Source organism: Hypanus sabinus, chromosome 8 (genome assembly GCF_030144855.1).
Source record: "Hypanus sabinus isolate sHypSab1 chromosome 8, sHypSab1.hap1, whole genome shotgun sequence".
Lineage (NCBI taxonomy): Eukaryota > Metazoa > Chordata > Chondrichthyes > Myliobatiformes > Dasyatidae > Hypanus > Hypanus sabinus.
The window spans coordinates 21,479,384-21,502,624 of record NC_082713.1 but is presented as its reverse complement, the minus strand read 5'-3'; the positions used below and the strand labels follow the sequence as shown (position 1 = coordinate 21,502,624).

Here is a 23,241-nt window from a genome sequence, read left to right as displayed (position 1 = left end):
TATCATGTCTCCTCTCATCCTCCTTCCCTCCAAAGAGTAAAGCCCTAGCTCCCTTAATCTCTGATCATAATGCATACTCTCTAAACCAGGCAGCATCCTGGTAAATCTCCTTTGTACCCTTTCCAATGCTTCCACATCCTTCCTATAGTGAGGCGAACAGAAATGGACTCAGTACTCCAAGTGTGGCCTAACCAGAGTTTTATAGAGCTGCATCATTACCCTGCAACTCTTAAACTCTTTCCCTCGACTTATGAAAGCTAACACTATAAGCTTTCTTAACCACCCTATCTACCTGTGAGGCAACTTTCAAGGATCGTGGACATGTACCCCCAGATCCCTCTGCTCCTCCACACTCCCAAGTATCCTGCCAGAATGAGAGAAATACCAACAAAAAGATAAAGTGAAGAGAATGGTTACAAGAAGTTAGAAAAACCAATGTTCATGCCATCAAGTCAGAGGTGACCCAGACAGAATATGAGGTGTTTCTCTCCAGCTTGCACTTGGTCTCATCATAGGAGTGGAGGAAGCTATGGATTGACATGTCAGTGTGGGAATGGGAAGTCAAGTTGGAAAGGATGGTTTCCTCGAGATTCTGTCTGTGGCAGTAGAGTGGAGGTGCTCGATGAAGAGGTCCCCTAATTAAATTTGGGTGCAATTTAGTGCTGAGGTAACGGCCGATCTGTGGACTCATCGGCAGTACCTCTTTAAACAGAAATCAGGGCTTTGCTTTGTCTTTCAAAACAAGATACCTGATATAAACAGATGTCCTAATGACCACTGTTGCTGAGGACATAATGAGTGAAAATGTGATGCATATTACACCATCATTACCACTTCACTTAAATAGCGATCAACAGACATACTGTTGTAAGTGTCATTCTTGTTGGGTACTCACTGCAACTAGTTTAATTGTTAGACCTGAGCTGGGCCATCTCTCCACAGCCTGGAGCAAAGGACACTAATCAGCATGGTTACAGACATTTCTCTTTCGTGCTCGGACAAAAGTTAAAAGCAAAGCAGAGAGGATTCATTATCCATTACAAAGCTTATGTAATTAGTCATTCGTTCAGATAAGTGCATTGGAAATCAGACTTGTTTCATAATAAACAACATTTTTTTCTCTTTTACTCCACACAGGCAAGCTCCAAAGTGGAACATCTGCTATACTCTAATTACAGAAGCTGTGGTGAGACTATTAACAAAGAAAGAAGTGCAGGAAAAATATCTAGACTGCAACACCTGCAGTTCCTGGTATCTGAATCCTCTTTTTCCCAGTTTTCCCCTTTGCACCATAAAAAGTCGAGATTTCTTACAACTGTCCTCACACCTTGTTCCTGACATCTGAAGCAACCGTCTTCGTTCATCCCTCAAGGACAGTAATGCATCAACTGGACTTGCACATAGAAAATCTAAAGAACAAAGAGTCTCTTTAGTACAGTAGCAATTGGTACCTCCTGTATTTAGTAAAGTACTGAGTGTATGTTTGTGGTCTTCAGCTGCTGTAGACTATCCACAAGGTTCAAAGTGTTGTACGGTCAGAGATGTACTTCTGCATACCAGTTACTTGAGTTTTTGTTACCTTCTTCTCAGCCTGAACCAGTCTGGCCATTCTCCTCTGACCTCCCTCATTAACAAGGTATGTTCTCCCACAGAACTGTCATGCATTAAATGTTTATCCCACCATTTTCAATACACTTTAGAGATGGTTGTGTGTGTAAGTCCAAGGAGATCAGCAGATCTGAGATACTCAAATCATCCAGCGTGGCACCAGCAATTATTCCACGGTCTAAGTCATTTAGATCAGTGGTGCCCAACCACTGGGCCGTGGACCACAGTTCTACCCCCTTCTGACTGATCTGTAGTCTGAACAACAACTGAACCTCTTGACTATGCCTACAGGCCTTTATGCTCTGGGTTGCTGACATATGATTGGCTGATTAGATGTTTGCATTAATAAGCAGGTGTACAGAGGTACCTAATATCGTGGCCAGTGAGTTTATATCTTTTGATTCCAATTTACTGCAGGTCTCTATTAATGTCTGCCTCATGATTATGATTACATAGAACATAGAAATCTGCAGCACATTACAGGCCTTCAGCTCACAATGTTGTGCCAACTATGTAATCTACTTTAGAAACTGCCTAAAATTACCCTACAACATAGCCCTCTAATTTTCTAAGCCCCATGTATCTAAGAGTCTCTTAAAAGACCCTATTGTATTTGCCTCAACCACTGTTGCTGGCAATGCATTCCACACACCCACCACTCTGTGTTGAAACTCTTACTTCTGACATCCCATCTGTACCTATTTGCAAGCACTTTGAAACTATGCCCCCACCCTCCCCATGTTAAACACTTCAGCCCTGGGAAAGAGCCTTTGGCTTTCCAAGTGATCAATGTCTCTCATCATCTTGTACACTTCTATCAGATCACCTCTCATCCTCTATCACCCCAAGGAGAAAATGCCAAGTTCACTCAACCTATTCTCATAAGGGATTCATTCTGAAACATCAACTGTTTATTCCTCTCCATGGATGCTGCCTGGACTGCTGAGTTCCTCCAGCATTTTGTGGGGGTTGAACCATTCCAGCATCTGCAATGTCTCCTGTATTTGGCTTTCCTATTGTTTGGTTCAGTTCATCTCTCTCTATTCTGCATCTCTAGAATGAGACGTCCATGACCTCTGACTTGCCCCTCTCCAGTGCTCAGCTTTGTAACCCTGCACTGCAACTGAATAAGCTTTTTGTCCTCATCATGCTGTTCATCTGTCCTTCCGTCACCTCAGCCTCTAAGCCTAATACGTTTGTAAGAAATCTTCACAAAACCTCCCACAATGATGACCCTTTCCCACATCACTAGCTCTTCTCTTCCGCTTGGATGCACCATTCTGCCCTCTTACCCTCTCTTTTTCTTATCTCTTCTAACACTTGCTACAGCAACAAGTGCATCTTTCAATCCCTCTCTCCCACTCCATCCCCTCTCCCACTGAATCACTGAATGCATAACTCTCCACGAACCCTGACAAGGGCAGTCCTGTTGTGATCTGGATGACTGGCTTCTGCCTTGAAGTAGCTAGACCGTATCTCTCAGGCATCTCCACATACCTACCCCGACAGCCTGGCCCCACCGACAAACACCAGGCCACAATCTCCCAGACCATTACAGAGGAATCCCCCTCCATCAGCAGCACCCCAAAATAATGCCAGTGTTCTATAATAAACACAAGGGATTCCCCAGATGGTGGAAATCCAGAGTAACACACACAAACTGCAGGAGAAACTCAGGAATGAAGAGTCAACATTTTGGGCAGACACTCTCTGTAGATGCTGCATGAACTGCTGAGTTCCTCCAGCATTTTGTTTACAGTCCACCAGCTGCCTTGCTACAAATTGCATTGAGGAGGCAAATAAAATACAGGATTTGTATATGTCAATGATGTGGAGTAGCTCACAACTTGTCAGCCATTGACATAATGTTATAAACTGCAACTACAGAGCTTATTTACAGTGAAATGTAGTGTACCTCTGAAAGAAAAGTACTAACAATATTACTTAATGTTGTTTCACATAGTTTATACCTTTGTGCAATGGCTCTATAGAGAGCAATTCCTCTGCAAATCACTGAAAATGTTATAGTTTGCATAATTCATCGTAAAATTAAAATTATATTACAAGATGTGATTCAGTTCATTGACTGGAGACAATTATATTAAATAAGCATAGAAAACATATCCATCCATGTTTCAAACACAGCTAAAAGAAACTAGCTCTAATACTTTTCTTTTCTGAAGAATCAATTAATGATGTGATTTATGATTTCCTGTTCTTGTTCTTTTAAAGGCATTTTCTTTTCTGCATTTTACACTTGTCCAAGCCATAGATCTGGTTCTCAGCCTGAAACATCGACTTGCTGAGTTCCTCCAGTATTTTGTGTGTGTTATTCTGGATTTCTAGCAATCTGCAGAACTTCTAATGTTTACTATATATGTTGTTCCAGTTTATAAAAAGAGTGCAGCCTGCTGATAAACATTTTAGCCAGTCTGATGTCTGATGAAAGGAGTCCCTTTATTTGGAAATGATCTCGTCATTTCTTTCTTCTTGTGGAATGAATCTCACTCACAATTGGCATCACTGGCTCACTGATAACAACTAGTTCCATGTATTAACAAGAGAAAATCTGTGAATGCTGGAAATCAAAGCAATACACACACAATGCTTGAGGAAGTCAGTGGGCCAGGCAGTATCTATGGAAAAAAGTAAACAGTTGGCATTTTCATCAGAAGGTTTCATTTAATTCGCTCCTCTTGCCAATGCATGTGACAACAATCAACATAGTAAGAATATGCGCTGAGTGCAGCCCACCACTATTGCCAGGCTCCCATGCCTACATAGCATGCCCACAACTTACTAACCCTAACATGCATCTTTGGAATGTGGGTAGAAACTGGAGAACCTGGAGGAAATCATGCAATCTCAGGAAGAATGTACAAATTCCTTACAGACTGTTGTGGGGATTGAACCACAAAATTCTGATCACTGGCTCTGAAAAGCATTTACGCTAACCACTATACTACCGAGCCACCCCACCAAACACACAAAAATATTGGAAAATTGATACCTACTCAACAGAAATACCCAATCATGGTTTAAAGAAGTAGACCTTCATCTCTGCCCAATCTGCCTCCATCAGCAGCACCCCAAAACATTTACATTCCACAAAATGCCCAGATAGCCCACCAGAAGCTTTATTGAGGAGACAAAGAAATGGCACAGAATTGGTGCCAAGCCAGGAAACAATATTCTCTCCAAATCCTCAAAGTAACATAATCACAAATTTACAGCCACCCAAATATATACCCTTTAACTGGATTGCTTCACTCTCAGGAATTTGATCACCTCTTCGTTGAAATTTATTGGAATCTATGCCAACCTTATACTGGGCAGTATATCAGGTCACCATGGACTAGATAGGCTGAATGGCCCTTTTCTTTGCTGTAATGCTTTTTTATTATCGCTGCAAGAGGACAGCCTGTCATTGAATTTCACTATTTATTCTAGTTGCATGCTCCCATCCATTTGGCATGATTTGATTGGAACCTAGTCTCTCTGCAATTTAAAATTAGTTACAATCATATTCTCTTTTGGCAAACGTTTTGTGCGGTTTATTGATTGGTTGAGCCATCCTTCATTGATGCTTGCATTTAAGGTGAAAGGGTGCCAGTCCAAAAATTATCAGGACATGTTTATTACAGAGAGAGGTGAGATGAACTGCCAAGGACAGTGGTGGAGGCAAATAAGATAGAGCCAATTACGAGGCTCTTAAATGGGCACAGGCATGTGCAGTAAATAGAGGAACATGGACATTGTGCAAGTCGTGGACTTGTTGTGTACCATTGTGCTGAGATGATGCATGGTCGAAAAAAGGTACAAGAGATTGTTTTGAACATTTTCATTGTGATCACTAGACCCTGTGGGACTTTGATAATGTAGAATAGTGCAAGCCCAGTTCATGGGTTCATTGGTGACATCAACAGCAAGGTTTTGTTGCGTGGACAAAGCCCACATGACTCGGAGGCGCCTGTTGGGGGTCGCTGGCAAAGGAGACAGTGAAGCCATTGGATTTTGTACTGGATTGGGCCTGGCCACTCCCGTCAATGCTGCCCTCCAGTCTTCACTTGATGGGAGAACAAACTACAACAGGTCAACTAAAGTACTTGGAGTGTATTATCGTTTCTTTCTCTTTGTAACTGTAGTTCTTTTGAAACAGCACAAGTGTTATTTGTGCTATGTGCTATGTGCAGTGTGCTGTTGGTTATGTGCTTTGCACCTTGGCCCTGGAAGGACACTATTTCTTTTGGCTATATTCATGTATTGTTAACAATAACTAAACATTAATCTTGAAATTTGAAACTTGGACTTGAACTAGAAATTCAAAGCTCAAAGTAGGTTTACTATCAAAGTAGGTATATATCACCACATACAACCCTGAGATTCATTTTCTTGTGGGCATTCACAGTAGAACAAAGAAATACAATAGAATCAATAAAAACCTGCACACAAAGACTGACAAACAACCAATTTACAAAGATAAGCTGTGTAAATGCAAAAGAACAAATAATAATTAATCAATTAATTAATACACATGAGTTGTAGAGTCATCAAACTTGAGTACATAGGTTATGGAATCAGTTCAGTGTGGAGGTGAGTGAAGTTATCCATGCTTGTTTAGGACTCCGATAGTTGAAGGATAATAACTTGTTCCTGAATCTGGTGGTATGGGACCTAAGGCTCCTCTACCTCTTTCCTGATGGCAGTAGTGAGAAGAGAGGGATTAGACTAGTTAGGCATTTAATTACCAGCTGAACTAGTTTGACACAACATCATTGGCTGGTCCTGGGCTGTGGTGTTTTATGCTCCAAGAATGAGAATTAGATTTTTCTATTCTCCCCAGAGTTCTGCTGCCTCTGTGAAGTAAGAAGGGAAAATTGTTGTGTCTATGCACAACTATGTATCAACTAAATAAAAGCAGGCACACAGAAGATGGATTTAACTGGTGTATTCACATTGCAGAGAGAGAGAGAAAACAATGCACATGTGTAGACAACAGTACATGCACAGACAACAGATCAATATGTAGTGCTGGAGGAAGTCATTGCTCTAAAGGAGATACATCCATTTATTACACTTCCTCCCCCTTTAGATTAATGTAACATAAAACCATATATGTACAAAAGATTCAATTTCCTTTTCATAAACCCATATTCCAAATAAACATGCTTTCACGATAATAGCCCATGACTAACTTCACAGTTTTAAAGGTTCAGTTTCTGAGTGGCACTCTGTTTTTTTTCAGGATAGTGCCTCTGTACCTGTGGAGTAGCATTAGGTTTGGCAGGTGTCTTGTCAACGATAACGTTCTCATCACATCTCTGGACCTGTAGAGTGGCGTCAGGTTTGGTAGGTGGCTTGTCTAAGACAAAATTCTTGGTTTCCAGTGTCATGTTGCTGTTAGTGAAATGATCATCACTGAGGTAAGTCCGGGGACTGTAATGCATCCGTCTTGTTGGACACAGTCAACTCAGGTGCGTTCTTCGGTTGAACATCCAGTACTTGGTCCACATGATGACTCCACGTCTAATCTCAACATCCACTCTGTACATCAGTGGTCCAGTTCTTGTAGCTATCTTACAAGACTACATGACATCCACTGGTCTTTTCAGTAATCACATGCTAGGACTTCCTGTCCAATCTCAAAACTCCTTACTGCTTCACTTGGCAACTAGCTGAACTGTTTATTCAGTACTTCCATACATAGTTCTGGTCTCAGGAGGTCTGTGTGAGATCTCAGATTCCTGCTCATGAACAGCATTGCCGGTGTTTGACTTGTCATTGCATGAACAGAGTTCAAATACTCAAAAAGGAAGCTGTCCACCTTGTGCTGCAGAGAAACGTCCTCCTTGTCCATTGCTTTAATGAACTTCTTGAAGGTTTGAATCAACCTTTCAGCTAACCCATTTGTTACTGGGTGTTGAAGGGCTGACTTGAAATGTCCAATGCCATTTTTCTTCGTGAACAATCAGAATTTTTCTGAAGTGTATTGTGGTCCATTGTCACTCACAATTTGTTCTGGCAAGCCATTTCTGGTGAAGATGGTCCTCAAAGCAAAGACAGTCTTTGCTGAGGTGGTTGACTTCATTGGTATAATCGTTGGTCACTTCGAAAGACAGTCCACAGCATTCAGAAACATGAAGCTCATGAGTAGCCCTAGAGCTAGGTCACAGTATGAAGCATTTTCTTCTTCAGTTGCCAACAGCAGAAGATATGTCAAGCCATCAGCATTGCTGTGTTGTTTGGTACCCTTGAACTCCATGTTATAAGAGTGGGCTTCTTAGAATAATGTCCAATGTTGTAACTGGGCCATCATCACAGGAATTCCCTTCCTAGGTTTAAAAATGGACATTTTTCTGAAAGTAGCCTTGCCATCTTGAGAAGTAAAGTACAATATTTGTAGCCTTATGCTTTGCTGGTGTAATTGTATAAACTAAAATCATTTTTCTTTTTCTCTGTTGATAGCATACTTTAATAAATGCAGAGTTTATAATCTCCAGTCCTCCTTGAATGGACTGTCAATGAATGCAACAATCTCCAAGAGATGGAAGGGGAAAAAACAGCTTTAGAATGATCAGTATGTTCATTACTAATCAGGCAGCGACGTCTGTTTCAAGCACTTTCTGATAGTGGAATTTCTGATTTCTGTTCAAGGAGTTTTCACTAAAATGGCAGCTGGATATTGGGAAAAGAAGATTTATATTACAAATCAGTTAAGATGAAAACTGCTTTGGTAACTTACAAACTGTTTGGATTGCTGCAGTTTAACAAGCAATTTCATATTCCCCAAAGAGATTATGCCAGAAAGGAGTTTGGAAAGAAGAAAATAAATCAATGCTGGCCTCAACTCCCCTACTATGCATGTCATCCATATTCATTAGTTTCTCCATCTTTCAAATATTTATCTACCTCCACCTGAAACATATCTGATGAACTAGCCTTTAGCACCTGCTGAGGATTCCAGAGCTTCTAAAAAACCAGCTTTAGCTTTAGATGAAGTTACACATGGGAATTGCTGGAGAAACTCAGCAGGTCAGGCAGCGTCTATGGAAAACAATAAGCGGTCAGCATTTCGGGCTGACACCCTTCTTCAGGACTGGAAGGGAAAAGGGAAGATGTCAGAATAAAAAGGTGGGGAAGGAGAATAGTTCGAAGGTGATAGATGAAGCCAGATGGATAGGAAAGATAAAGAGCTGGAGAGGAAAGCATTTGATAGGAGAGGAGAGTGGATCAGAGGAGAAAGAGGAGGAAGGGACTCATGGGAGGCGATAGGAAGGTGAGAAAAGGTAAAAGGCCAGAGAGAGAATCCAAAGTGATGGCATGAATATCAATTTCTCCTTCTGGTAAAAAAAAAATACCTCCTTCGCCTATCTTCTTCTATTCCCCAGTCTAGCCTCTTACCTCTTCTCATCTGCCTATCTTCTCCTTTTTATTCTGGCATCTTCCTCTTTCCTTCCAGCACTGACAAAGCGTCTCATCCCAAACGCCAACTGTTTATTCGTTTCCATAGATGCTGCATGACCTGCTGAGTTCCTCCAGCATTGTGTGTGAGTGGATTTGCAGCATCTGCAGAATTTCTTGTGTTTATGATTTTCAGCTTTAGGTGACCAGTTCTTCACTTTGTAACAATGATCCCTTTTTTGTGACTCCTCCCAGTAAAATCATCTCAACATCTACCCTATCCAGCTCCTTCTTCTTAACTCAACCTGTCTATGTAGCTTCTCTTAATTGGACAGACCTCCCATCCCAGGAATAAACCTGGTGAATCCTGTTTGGATTAGGTCCAATAATAGTGTATTAATGTTTAGGTAAGGTCCAAAACTGTGCACAGTCCTCTAGGTGTAGGTTTGCCAACACTTAGGACAACTGTATCAAAACTTCCCTACTCTTACAAGTTAACCCCTTCTCAACAAAGGCCAAAATATCAATTTGCCTTTGAAGAAATGTTAACTTTACATATGTAGCCTTCCATCCACCTCAGAGGAAAGCATCTTCTCAAGAGGCAGTAACCTCTACAGTACATTCGTCAGCCATTCTGCTCTTAAGAGATTTACATCTTGGGAGTAGGTCTGAGTTTTTTTTTTCATCTTTTTGAAGGATTGGCTATGCTGCATGTTTATTTGGTGAAGCTAAAAACTGCATTGGTGTTTGTGATTTTATTTATTTATATTAGAGATACTGCATGGTAGCAGGCTTTTCCTGCCCAATAGGCCCGCACCATCCAATTCCACTCATGTGACCAATTAAACATCCTCAACTGTACATCTTTGGGACATAGGAAGAAACCAGAGCATACAGAGGAAACCCATACAGTCATGAGAAGAACAAACAAACTCCTGACAATAGTGGTGGGAATCAAACCTGGGTCACTGCTGCAGCACTACTCTACCGCACCAAGTTATAGCTGGAGATACAACTTTCACCATGGGACCAGCTTTGGCACAAATTATGTAAAAGCACAAAATATGCAAAAAGGTTGTTTCCAAAGGATATAACAATTATAGGACATTCTTTCTTCTTCAATTCCACAGTCTGGCTCTCCTGTTACCACCTCTCCTCACCTGTCCATCACTTCCCCTGGTGCCCCTTGTCCTTCACTTTCTCCCATGGCCTACTCTCCTCTTCTATCATATTCCTTCTTCTGCAGACCTGTACCTTGTTCATCCATCATCTCCAAGCTTGTACCCCTTCCCCTTCTCCCACCTTCTTATCCTGGCATCTTCCTGCTTCCTTTCCAGTCTTGAGGAAACGTTGACTGTTCATTTCACTTCTCACCTATCACCTCCAGTCTTCTTACTTTATCTCCCTTCCCCCACCCACTAACATTCCCACTCACGTGGTTTCACCTATCATCTTCTAGCTTGCACTTCTTCCCTTCCCCCCAACCTTTGTGTTTTTGTTTCTTTCCCCTTCCTTTTCGGTCCTGCTGAAAGGTCTGACCCAATACTTTGACTCTTGATTCATTTCCACAGATGCCGCCTGACCTGTTGAGCTCCTCCTGGTACTTATCCTTGCAAGCAGAACAAGTATATGCCTCCTCCCTCACTACCATTCAAGGCCCCAAACAGTCCTTCCAGGTGAGGTGAAACTACACCTGTGAGTCTGTTGGGGTCATCTACAGTATCCAGTGCTCCCGGTGCGGCCCCCTGTATATTGGTGAGACCGACAGATTGTGAGACTGCTTCACCGAGCACCAACACTTCATCTGCCGGAAGAAGCGGGATCTCCCAGCGGCCACCCATTTTAATTCCACTTCCCGTTCCCATTCCGACATGTCAGTCCATGGCCTCCTCTACTGTCGTGAGGAGGCCACAATCACATTAAAGGAGCAACTCCTCATATTCATTTTGGGTAGCTTCCAACCTGGTGGAATGAACATCAATTTTTCGAACTTGCAATAATGCCCCACCTTCATCGTTCCCCATTCCCATTTCCCTCTCTCATCTTATCTCCTTACCTGCCCATCACCTCCCTCTGGTGCTCCTCCCACTTTCTTTCTTCTGTGTCCTTCTGTCCTTTCCTATCAATTCCCCCTTCTCCAGCCCTGTATCTCTTTCACCAATCTACTTCCCAGCTCTTTACTTCATCACTCTCCCCCCTCCCAGTGTCACCAATTACCTTGTGTCCCTCCCTCCCCTCCCCCCACATTCTTACTCTGACTCCTCATTTTTAATCAAAGTTCCACATTTCAGGAAATTCATTGTCCTGGTGAAGGGTCACGGCCTGAAATATTGAATGTATTTTTTTCTGTTGATGCTGCCTGGCCTGCTGAGTTCCTCCAGCATTTTGTGTGTGTTACGTAGGACAAACTTCCTTCTAAAACAGAGGTACTGAAGACTCTGACTATTCAAGGAACAACAGTGAAATTCCCAAAATGTGGATCTTGGATTAAATGAATGAGATGCCAATCAACCTGATATTCTTAGCCCATTAAGAATTGGCCATCCATTCCCAAATCAAGGAAAATCTTCAAAATCTATATTCTTATTTTAACTTTTGAATGGCAAATGCAGCTGAAAGACAGGTACTGTAGCTGTTGTTAATTTTTTAATGAAGTAAACTCAGGGAAAAAAATAAACTGAGTAGTGAACATCCAAGTCATCTAATGTTAAAAAAACTTTCTGATTCAGACTAAAAGCTAATGGTCAATCTTAGATACTGAAACTTACGCCAAAAGGATTCTGTATGTGCTGAAAACCCAGAGTAACATACAAAATGCCGGAGGAATTTAGCAGGTCAGGCAACATTGATGGAGAGGAATAAACAGTCGAAGTATTGGGCCACACCCTTCAGCAGGACTTCAAAGGAAGGGGAAGGAAACCAGAATACAAAACTGGAGGAGGGGAGGGGCAGGCAGAGTACAAGCCAGAAGGTGATAGGTGAGCCCAGGTGAGGGAGAAGGTAGGCAGGTAGGGGAGGGGGGAGTGTAGTAAGAAGCTGGGAGGTGATAGATGGAAAAGATAAAGGGTTAAAGACTGTGGTGAACTACATATACCTGTCTGGACACGCCCCCCCCCCCCCCCCCCCACTGACTGCTCCTGTGGCTCCTCCCACGGACTCCGGTATAAAGGCAATTGGGGACTCCGCCCCGGTCTCAGTCTCCAGGATGCAGTGTGGTGGTCAATTGCTGCTTGTTCTTTCTTCCAGCCAATAAAAGCCGATATCTCCCCTCATGTCTCAGAGAATTATTGATGGTGCATCAAAGACTGAGGGTGGCCTCATTGTGGCAGTAGAGAAAGCCATGGACTGACAGGATGGATGCTTTGTAACAAGCTCTTCAGGCCTGTGCAGGAAGTTGGAGAGCTTTGGGCTCCAAGGTTTTCAGAGCAGTGGATTGTTTAATTGTTAAGAGAGTCGTTAATTGTTTAGAGTTCCTTGTGTTTTTCCTCAAGGTGACTTGAACTTTATAATATGGTCACCTGGTATCTTCTGTTTAAATTTGTAAAATTTATTTTGATAATCCCAGGGATTCCATGTTACTTATGTTACTTGTATTACTTAGAGCTAATCGTGGGGTTCTAGTTTTGAGAATGTTACGTCTTGTGGTGTCACTCAGCCAAGTCACTGATGTTCCGTTGTAATTTTTATGAATAATCTCTAGTCAATGTCTCTACATCAGAGACCTCTACATCATTTTCATTCTCTCACTGTTACAGGTGGAAGTTCTCACTTGCTTCAAAAAGGCAACAATTATACCAGTGTCTAAGAAGAATAACGTGGGCTTCCTTAATGACTATTAAGGAACACTCACTTCGACAGTGATGAAATGCTTTGAGAGGTTGGTCGTAACTAAACTGAACTCCTGCCTCATCAAGGACCTGGATCCATTGCAATTTGCCTATCGTCACAATAGGTCAACAGCAGACGCAATATCAATGGCTCTTCACACGGCTTTAGACCACCTGGACAACACAAACACCTACGTCAGGATGCTGTTCATCAACTATAGCTCATCATTTAATATCATCATTCCCACAATCCTAATTGAGAAGTTGCAGAACCTGGGCCTCTGTACCTCCCTCTGCAATTGGATCCTCAAATTCCTAACCGGAAGACCACAGTCTGTGTGGATTGTTGATAACATATCCTTCTCGCTGACGATCAACACTGGCACACCTCAGGGGTGTGAGCTTAGCCCACTGCTCTATTGTCTGTATACACATGACTGTGTGGCTAGGCATAGCTCAAGTACCATCTATAAATTTGCTGACGATACAACCATTGTTGGTAGAATCTCAGGTGGTGACGAGAGGGCATACAGGATTGAGATATGCCAACTAGTGGAGTGGTGCTGCAGTAACAACCTGGCACTCAACGTCAGTAAGATGAAAGAGCTGATTGTGGACTTCAGGAAGTGTAAGATGAAGGAACACATACCAATCCTCATAGCGGGATCAGAAGTGGAGAGAGTGAGCAGCTTCAAGTTCCTGGATGTCAAGATCTCTGAGGATCTAACCTGGTCCCAACATATCGATGTAGTTACAAAGGAGACAAGACAGCGGCTATACTTTATTAGGAGTTTGAAGAGATTTGGCATGTCAACAAATACACTCAAAAACTTCTGTAGTTGTATCGTGGAGAGCAGTCTGACAGGCTGCATCACTGTCTGGTATGGAGGGGCTACTGCACAGCACCAAAAGCGGCTGCAGAGGGTTGTAAATCTAGTCAGCTCCATCTTGGGCACTAGCCTACAAAGTACCCAGGACATCCTCAGGAAGCAGTGTCTCAGAAAGGTAGCATCCATTATTAAGGACCTCCAGCACCCAGGGCATGCCCTTTTCTCACTGTTACCATCAGGTAAGAGGTACAGAAGCCTGAAGACACACACTCAGTGATTCAGGAACAGCTTCTTCCCCTCTGCCATCCGATTCCTAAATGGACATTAAAACTTTGGACACTACCTCACTTTTTTTGAAACATACAGTGGTTGTGTTTTTGCACTTTCTTAAATCTATTCAATATAAGTAATTTATTTATTTATTTATTTAATTTTAAAATTCCATTTATTATTTCTCTGCTATATTATGTACTGCATTGAACTGCTGCTGCTAAGTTAACAAATTTCACGTCACGTGCTGGTGACAATAAACCTGATTTTGATTCTGACTCTGACTGTCTTTCCTATGCACCTGTGTTCTGACATTGCCAGCACACATCACGACACTCTTAGATACTAATTAACATAGAAAACCTACAGCACAATACAGGCCCTTCGGCCCACAAAGTTGTGCTGAACATGTCCCTACCTTAGAAATTACTAGGCTTATCCATAGCCCTCTATTTTGTTGAGCTCCATGTACCTATCCAAAAGTCTCTTAAAAGACCCTATCATATCCGCCTCCACCACTTTTGCCTGCAGCCCATTCCACGTACTCACCACTCTCTGAGTAAAAAGCTTACCCCCAACATCTCCTCTGTTACTACTCCCCAGCTCCTTAAACCTGTGTCCTCTTGTGGCACCCACTTCAGCCCTGGGAAAAAGCCTCTGACTATCCACACTTTCAACATCTCATACACCTTTATCAGGTCACCTCTCATCCTCCGTTGTTCCAAGGAGAAAAGGCCGAGTTCACTCAACCTATCCTCATATTCCCTAATTTAGAGAGTCTAAAACCGGTGACAGACAGTTGGAATTCTCACCCAGAGACAGACAAATTAATTTTGAAGCAGAGATTGATGGATTTTGCTAACCACTTGAATTGAGAAAAACATGATAAAAGTGAAGTTGAATTACAAACTGCCAAGTTCCCACCAAAAGTCTCAGAAGGTTCAAGACACAAAATGGAAAAATATGCTCTTACATACAATATGAGGGTGGTAGATGGATGGGAAGAATATAAACACAAGAGATTCTGCCAGTGCTGGATTCAAGCAAACAGTTTAAAAGCTTTTGCATCTTAGCTGATTAGAAGTTAGATTATTGGTGGAGCACAGACAAAGTGCTGTAGGAACTCAGCAGGTCAGGCAGCACCTATGGAGAGGAATAAAGATGAAGATTCTCAGCCCAAAACATCAACTCTTTATTGCTCTCTATAGATGCTGCATGATCTGTTGAGTACCTTCACCATCTTGTGTGTGTTCCACCAATAATATAATCTGTTATCAACTGAGATCTAGAAGGTTTTAAGCTGTTTGATTGATTTGATTGATTCAAATGGTTCAAAATGCATTTATTAATTAATAATCATTTAGCTAGCATCTTTAACAAAGCCAACTTGTACTTAAACAGCCTTTTCAACGTAGTAAACCGGTTCCAGAACACTTCACAAAAAAACTCTCAAGTAAGTTTCTTTAGCCAGAGGGTAGTGAATCTGTGCAGGCCAGGTCACTGGGTACATTTAAGTTCACGGTTGATAGGCTCTTGATTAGTCAGGATGTGAAAGGTTACGGGGAGAAGGTACAAGAATGGAGTTGAGAGGGAAATGGATCAGCCATAATGAAATGGCAGACAATAAGCCCATATGATATATGGAAAACTTTGACACCAGGGTATTTAAAGAAATGCAGGAGTAGATGGGAAAATACACACTGGTTAAAGAAACAGCCTGTGGAGATACAGAGAAGGGATTCCCAACTTTGACACACTGGTAGATGAGTACATTACTATCAGTGACAGGGCAATTGAAAGCAGGAATGATCAAAGAAGGCAAATACTGTGGATTATGACTATGGTTTAAAATCAGCTAGTATTTGTACAAAGCTCATCCAATTTAGCCAAGAAGAATGATTGCATTTCAAGACCTATAAAGTAGTATATTTTGAAGGAAGCAATTTGTAATCTGATTTCAATTTATTCTTTCTCAGGGGCTTTGCACTATTCATTATTTTGCCAATATCTCCCTACTCCTGTCCTATATTTTATTCGTCAATAGCTCAGAAGCATTGAGCTGGAACAAGAAAAGCCTTTTCTCATGGTGTCAAAAAGCAGGAGAAAGAGACTAAAAACCTGAAATAAGAACAGAAAGTGCTGGAAATTCTGAGCCATCAGGAAGCATCTGTGGAGATAGAAAGGGAATTGACATCTCAGAGATCTGATGAAAGAACATTAACTCTGTTTCTCTCACCCTATCTGTGATATGACAATTGAGAATTTCTAGCATCTCAGATTTTATGGGGTAATTTCTTTTGTTTATTTGCAAAGGAAGGTAAACATGATCAGTGAAATATACATTCTTCAATAAGCACCAAACAGGTGATGGAGGAACTCAGCAGGTTAGATCTCAGATTTCTGAGGTAGATTTACTTAGCACAGCTTCATTGATATATACAGTATAAATGTGTCATGCGCTTTAACAACCAACACATCCAAAGTTGTGCTGGGGGCAGCCCGCAAGTGTTGCTACACATTCTGGCACCAACATACTGGAGCAGGCCCATAATGCTCAATTAGAACAACAGAGAACACAACAAAACAGATCATGCCAAGCAACAAAACAACTCCAGCAAAACAAGCCCCATTTGTCCTTTCCACCAACCTATGCAAATGCACAGAGCTCCAGCCTCAGGAAAGACTATCTTTGGTTTCCAGGGGAGGGGAGTAGGGTGGAGCAAGAGCTGGTGGATGATAGGTGGATCCAGATGAGGGCAGTGATAGCTGGAGGAGGGCAAGAAGCTCCAATAATCAGGTTGCTCTCTCCAACCTGGACAAAGCTACTCCAGTGTTCCTCCCTACTGTGTTAATCCTGGGATTCTTCCATCACATAATGAGATAAAGTAACCTGATAGGTTACATTTCAACCTTATGTGGCCACTGCTCTGCTCTGGACTATTGAAACCTGAGAACAGTAATAAACGCTGCCCAGTCCACCAGAGGTTCATCACTTCCTTCTATCCAGTCCATCTTCAAGGTGAATATCATCAGCAAAGCTAATATTATCATTAAGGAACAGCTTCTCCTCCTCTACCATCAGATTTCTGAATGGACAATGATCCAACCCATGAACACTACTTCACTATATATGGTCTCTATTAGCAATACTTACTTAATTTAATTTTAAACTGTTACATAATGTCATTTATTTAATATTATATGTGTGTGTGTGTGTGTGTGTGTGTGTATTTCTTACTGTAAGTTATAGTATTCTTTATATATTGCTCTGTACTGCTCCAACAAAACAGATAATTGTATGACACATATGAGTGATATTAAACCTGGTTCTGATTCTGAAGGAGGCCTGCCACCCTGGACTTGCCATTTTTTCTTTTCAACCTTCTAGAAGAAGACATCAGCGCTGAAAAGACTGGACAACCAGAATGAAGAACAGCTTCTTCCCAACTACTAGCAGACTTCTGAACCAATTACCTCTTTTACACCCCCTTCCCAGGGGTGCAGCCACATCCTCAAACCTTTATTTCCACTTCTTCCAATTTCTGTCTTCTTCCCCTTCCTTTCCAAACCAGATTAAGGATCTCAGACTGAAACAGCAACTGTTTATCCCTCTTCATAGATGCTGCCTGACTGGTTCAATTCTTCCAGCATCTTGTGTGTGTTACTCTGGATTTCCAACATCGACAGAATCTCTTGTGTGTCTGCTTCTTCTCTTACACCACTTTAGCATTTCATTTTGGACTGTCTCGGTTTGCAATACTATGCACTATTCCACTGCCTTGTGCTTGTTGCTGTATTTATCACTGTACTGATTATTGCCAATGTATACTGTTCAGACTGAGAGTTACACATGAACAAGAAATGTTTAGTTTCCACTTTCCTTTCCTCTTTGGATCTGGCTAATTCAAAGGTCAACTTCAAAGTTAAATTTATTATCAAAGTTCATATACAAGGGGTGATTGATAAGTTTGTGGTCTAAGGTAGAAAGAGATGAGTTATATAGCTCTCGTTACATGAACATGCAGTTCAACTCTGAGTGAATACGCAGAAAGTTTAAAGTTAGTAACTCATCTTCTTCTGCCTTAGGCCACACACTTATCGATCACCCATCTGTGGACACTTTCTGGAGGTCCAAGATCCGTATGCTCCACGACCACTGGACTAAGTGTAAATGTAGGAGGGGACTATGTTGAAAAATAAATGTGCTAGGTTTTCTAAAATTGACTCCTTCTACCTTCGGCCACGAACTTATCATTCACCCCTTGTATGTTATCATATACTATCTTGAGATTCATTTTCTTGGAGGCCTTTGCAGGAAGATAAAGAACTATAAAAGAATTTATGAAAAACTATGCATAAACAAAGACTGACAAACAACCAATTTGCAAAAAAACAAATTGTGCAAATAAAATAAATAATACTTAGGACATGAGTTGTAGAGTTCTTGAAAGTGAGTCTATAGTTTGTTGAATCAGTTTAGATGTTCAGGCGAGTGAATGGTTCACAATGGTTCAGGAGCCTGATGGTTGAAGGGTAATAATGGCTCCTAAACTTAGTGATGTGCGGGCTCAGGTTCCTGTACCTCCTTCCTGATGGTAGTAGCAAAAAGACAGCATGGCCTGGTAGGGGTCTTTGGTGATGGATGCTGCATTCTTGTGGCGGCACTCTATGTAGATGTGCTCAGTGATGGGGAGGTCTTTGTCTATGATGGACTAGGCTGTATCCATCACTTTCTGCAGCCCTTTCCATTCCTGGGCATTGGTGTTTCCACACCAGGCTGTGATGCAAACAGTTAAAAGGTGGACCATGCACCACCATATCCAGGCTAATACCTATACCCAGTAAGAGTATAGGTGTAAACCCAAGATAGAGTCCCTTCATAAGTGAATCTAGTTTTAAGGTTTTAAAGCTCAATTTTTTAATTACAAGTACCACAGTAAAGACATTTTACTCACTGCATTAATTAAGTTAATGGTTCCAAATGCTGTACTTTAGAAGCAATTACTTTTTAGATAAAGTAAAATTAGATTTATTTGTCACATGTACATCGAAACATTCAGTGAATTGCATCATTTGCGTCACCGCTTGCGATGCGTTGGGCCAGCCTGTAATTGTTGCCACACTTACAGTGCCAACAGAGAATGTGCAAAACTTACTAACCCTGACCCTAACATCTTTGAAACGTAGGAGGAGACCAGAGCACCCAGAGGAAACCCATGCAGTTACTGGGAGAAAGTAGAAACTTCTTACAGGCAGCAGCAGGAACCAAACCCCAATCTTACAGCCAGTGCTGTAAAGCATTGTACTAACAATGATACAATAAGGTCTTTTAAGAGGCTCCTGGATAGGTACATGGAGCTTAGAAAACTAGAGGGCTATGGGTAACCTGAGGTAATTTCTAAAGTAAGTACATGTTTTGGCACAGCATTGTGGGCAGAAGGGCCTGTATTGTGCTGGAGGTTTTCTATGCTCTAACGGCTACATTATCATCCTGCCCCATGTAGTTGTCGGATAGTTACTGATAGTCACTGAAGGGGAGAAATCTTTTGAAAAGGTTTAGAGTTGCATGAGTAAAAAGCATTTAATGTAAAACCTAAATCATTCCTTTATCTAATGCACAAATGCAACAAATAATTTTGCTTTCTTTCTTTATAATTAATCTTTGAAGTCATAAGTTAACACAAGTCCCAGCATTGACTGTTGTGGCACTAAGAGAGGTTTCCCACCTGGTGGGGGTGGGGGGCCCATGGACCCCTAGATTAAAGGTAGGAGTCCATGGCATGAAAAAGGTTTGGAACTCCTGCACTAAGGCAAAAGTCATGGAACTACCACTAGTTTAGTTAACTAAATCATTCATCACACTGAGTTCAGGATGGTATTTCTACTGTTTAGATGCTGGCCACCTCTGTAACATCCAAACACATCACCTTTCAGTCAGAGTCACACCACAGGCTCTTCAATCCACCAGAGCTGTGCCATTCCCACCACTGTCTGTGAGGGATTTGTACATTCTCCCTGTGACCACATGGGTTTTCCTTCAGCTGATCCGGTTTCCTCCCACTTTCCAAAGACGTACTGGTTGGTAGGTTAATTGGTCATTGTAAATTGTCTCATGATAGGCTAGGTTTAAATCAGAGGTTGTAATGCGGTGAGGCTTGAAGAGCAGAAGGCCCTGTTCTGCGCTGTATCTCAATAAATAAATAAAATAAAAATCATCGAACACCCTTTTACAATAATTCTACCCTAATGCATTTTATTCTTTTCCCTTACCACACAAGTGATTTACTGTAGAAAATTAATCCACCAACTCATATGTCCTTGGGATGTGTGAGCAAACAACGCCATGCTGAGAAAACTCATGTAATCATTGGAAGCACATGCAGACTCCACATAGACAGCACAGACGTCAGGATTGAACCCAGTCGCTGGAATGTGAGGCAAGAGTTCTGCCAGCTGCACCATCACTGATTAAGACAGGATTAGGATCCGCTTTATTTGTCACATGTAGATCAAAACATCGAAGCACACAGTGAAATGCATCATTTGTATCAATGACCAAAACATACCGAGGACTGTGCTGGGGGCAGCCTACAAGCGTCACAATGTTTGCGGCGCTAACATAGAATGCCCACAGTTTACCAGCCTGAGTTGGTACATATTTGGAATGTGGGAGGAAAACAAAGCACCAAGAGGACACCCATGCTTTCACCAGGTGTACATGCAAGCTGTTGATGAACAGTAACAGGAATTGAACCCCAATCATGATCGCTGGCAGTTTAAAGTGTTACACTAACTGCTATGGTACTGTGCCACCAACAGCCCTTCACCAATTCCAAACACACCTCTAAGATGGTGTTAGTCTATATGTTACTGGCTTGAGCTCCATCATCACAGTTACTTCCCATTTTTGTCCTTTCTCACTCCAACTCATTTGAAATTGGTAATTTGTAGTGGTCTATTACTGTCACACATACTAAAATACAGCGAAAAGCTTTTGCTTGCATTTCATCTGGACAGATCATTGCACACTGCAGGTAAATAATCAAGGTAGTTCAAAGGAAACCCAAGCAAAAAGCAGAATATGACAAAGTCTGCAGATGCTGAAAATCCAAAGCAACACACAAAAATTGTTAGAGGAACTCAGGTCAGGCAGCATCTATGGAAATGAATTGGGCTGATACCCTTCTTTGGGACTGAGGAAGAAGGGGGAAGATGCCAGAATAAAAATATAGGGGGAGGAGAGTGGTGAACTACATATACCAGTCTGGACACGCCCCCCTACCCCCGGTGACTGCTCCTGTGGCTCCTCCCACTGACAGTGGCTCCTCCCAAAGACCCCGGTATAAAGGCGATTGGAGCCTGGGCCCTGCCCTCAGTCTCCAGGATGGAGTATGGTGGTCAATTGCTGCTTGTTCTTTCTTCCAGCCAATAAAAACCTATATCTCGCCTCACCCCTCGAAGAGTTATTGATGGTGCATCAAGGAGAAAAGGCTAGCTGAAAGGTGATAAGTGAAGCCAGGCAGGCGTGAAAGGTTAAGGACTTGAGAAGAAGGAATCTGATAGGAGCAGGAGAGTAGTCAAAGGGAAAGAGGAGGGGACCCAGGAGGAAGAGATAGGCAGGTGAGAAGAGGTAAAAAGGTCAGAGTGAGGAATAGAGGAAATGGGGTGGGAAGAGGTGGAATTTGTTTACTGGAAAGAGAACTCAGTATTCATGGCATCAAGGTTGGAGCTACCCAGATGGAATACAAGGTGTTGCTCATCCACCCTGACGGTGACCTCATCCTGGCTCAAGAGGAGGCCATGGACCGACGTGTCAGAAAGGAATGGGAATCAGAATTAAAATGCTTGGCCACCAGGAAGTTCCACTTGTAGCGCATAGTGCAGAGGTGCCCAATGAAGCGGTCCCCTAAATTATAACAGGGCTCTCCAGTGTAGAGGACAAGCACCGGACACAGTAGGTAACCCCACCAGATTCTCAGGTGAGCGTTGACTCACCTGGAAGGACTGCCTGGGCCCCGAATGGTGGTGAGGGAAGGAGTGTATGGGTAGATGTAGCACTTAGGCCACTTGCAGGAAGGAGTCCTGGGAGAGAGATTTGTGGGGAGGGACGAATGGACATCCCCGAAGGAGCAATCCCTTCAGAAAGTGGAGCAGGGCTGAAGTAAAGTTCTGTGGTAAGATCCCTTTGGAGATGGCAGACATTGCGGAGGATAGTGTGTTGGATGTGGAAGCTGATGGGTGATAGGAAAGAACAAGGGGAACTCTAACACTGTTAAGGCTGCAGCAAGATGGGGTGAGTGTGAATGGACAAGAAATGGAGGATATGTGGATGAGAGCAGAATCAGTAGTGGAGTGAGGGAAACCCTGCTGTTTAAAAAAGGAGGTCATCCCTGATGTCCTGGAATGGAAAGCTACCTCCTACATGTTGTTCAGGTAAAGAAACTGAGAAAGGGGAAAAGTAGATTTACAGGAGATAGGGTGAGAAGAGCTTAGTCGAGATAACCACAAGAATCAGTAGGTTTATAAAAGATGTTGGTTGACAGTTTGTCTCCAGAGATGGAGACAGAGAGACTGAGAAAGGGAAGGGAGGTGTCAGAGAAGGACCAAATGAATTTAAGGGCAGTTTGGAAATAGAGGCAAAGTTGATAAATTTGACAAAGTCAGCATGGGTGCATGAAACAGCACCAATGCATTTGTCAACGTAGCGGCAGAGGAGCTGGGGAGTATAACTAGGGAAGGCTTCAAGCATGGACTGTTCTATGTAGCTAATGAAAAGGCAGGCATAGCTAGTGTCCTTGTGATTGCCCATGGCTACTCCTCAACTTTGGAAATACAGTGGGACAATTACAGAGAAAGTGCAATGCAGGAAGACAAAAAAGTGCAAGGCTGACAATGAAGTCTGATAACCTCAGGATCAAAATTGCCTTTGACCCTGATGGTCCACATTCTCAAGACACTGTACCTTCACTCAAGCTGGTATATGTTTGCAAGAGTTAAGGTTGTCTGACTGGATGGGAAACTTGGAAGCAAAAATACTGCATTAACACTTAATAGAAGTGCTACATTTACATCCAGATTTTTCATACTTTGTAGGAACTCTTCCCCCCTGAGTTCCCTTAAGTTAGGACAATTTATATCAGTGCCAATAGTTTACTTAACGTATAGTTTTCTTAATCGAAACTTCGATTAGATCTTCATTTCAGCTTGCACACTTTTTATGCCATTTATCATAATTATTTTGGGTGCCATCCTGTGAATCTAATTATCTTTTTGTTTTCTTTGACTTCTGTCTGGGAATATGGAAA

At 42.2% G+C, this 23,241-nt stretch overlaps 1 long non-coding RNA gene across 2 annotated transcripts in view; it reads right to left on the bottom strand.

The window, feature by feature from the left end:
* The window catches only part of LOC132397966 (uncharacterized), a 111,905-nt gene that overhangs the window by 77,525 nt on the left and 11,139 nt on the right, over positions 1–23,241 (bottom strand). Inside the window, exon 3 of one of the 2 annotated variants that reach the window (XR_009513495.1) lies at positions 954–1,409. The exons of the other annotated variant lie outside the window; for it this stretch is intronic. This is a non-coding gene — a long non-coding RNA (uncharacterized LOC132397966). Of the gene's footprint in view, positions 1–953; positions 1,410–23,241 lie in introns of those variants that run through there. 2 annotated transcript variants of the gene reach the window in all.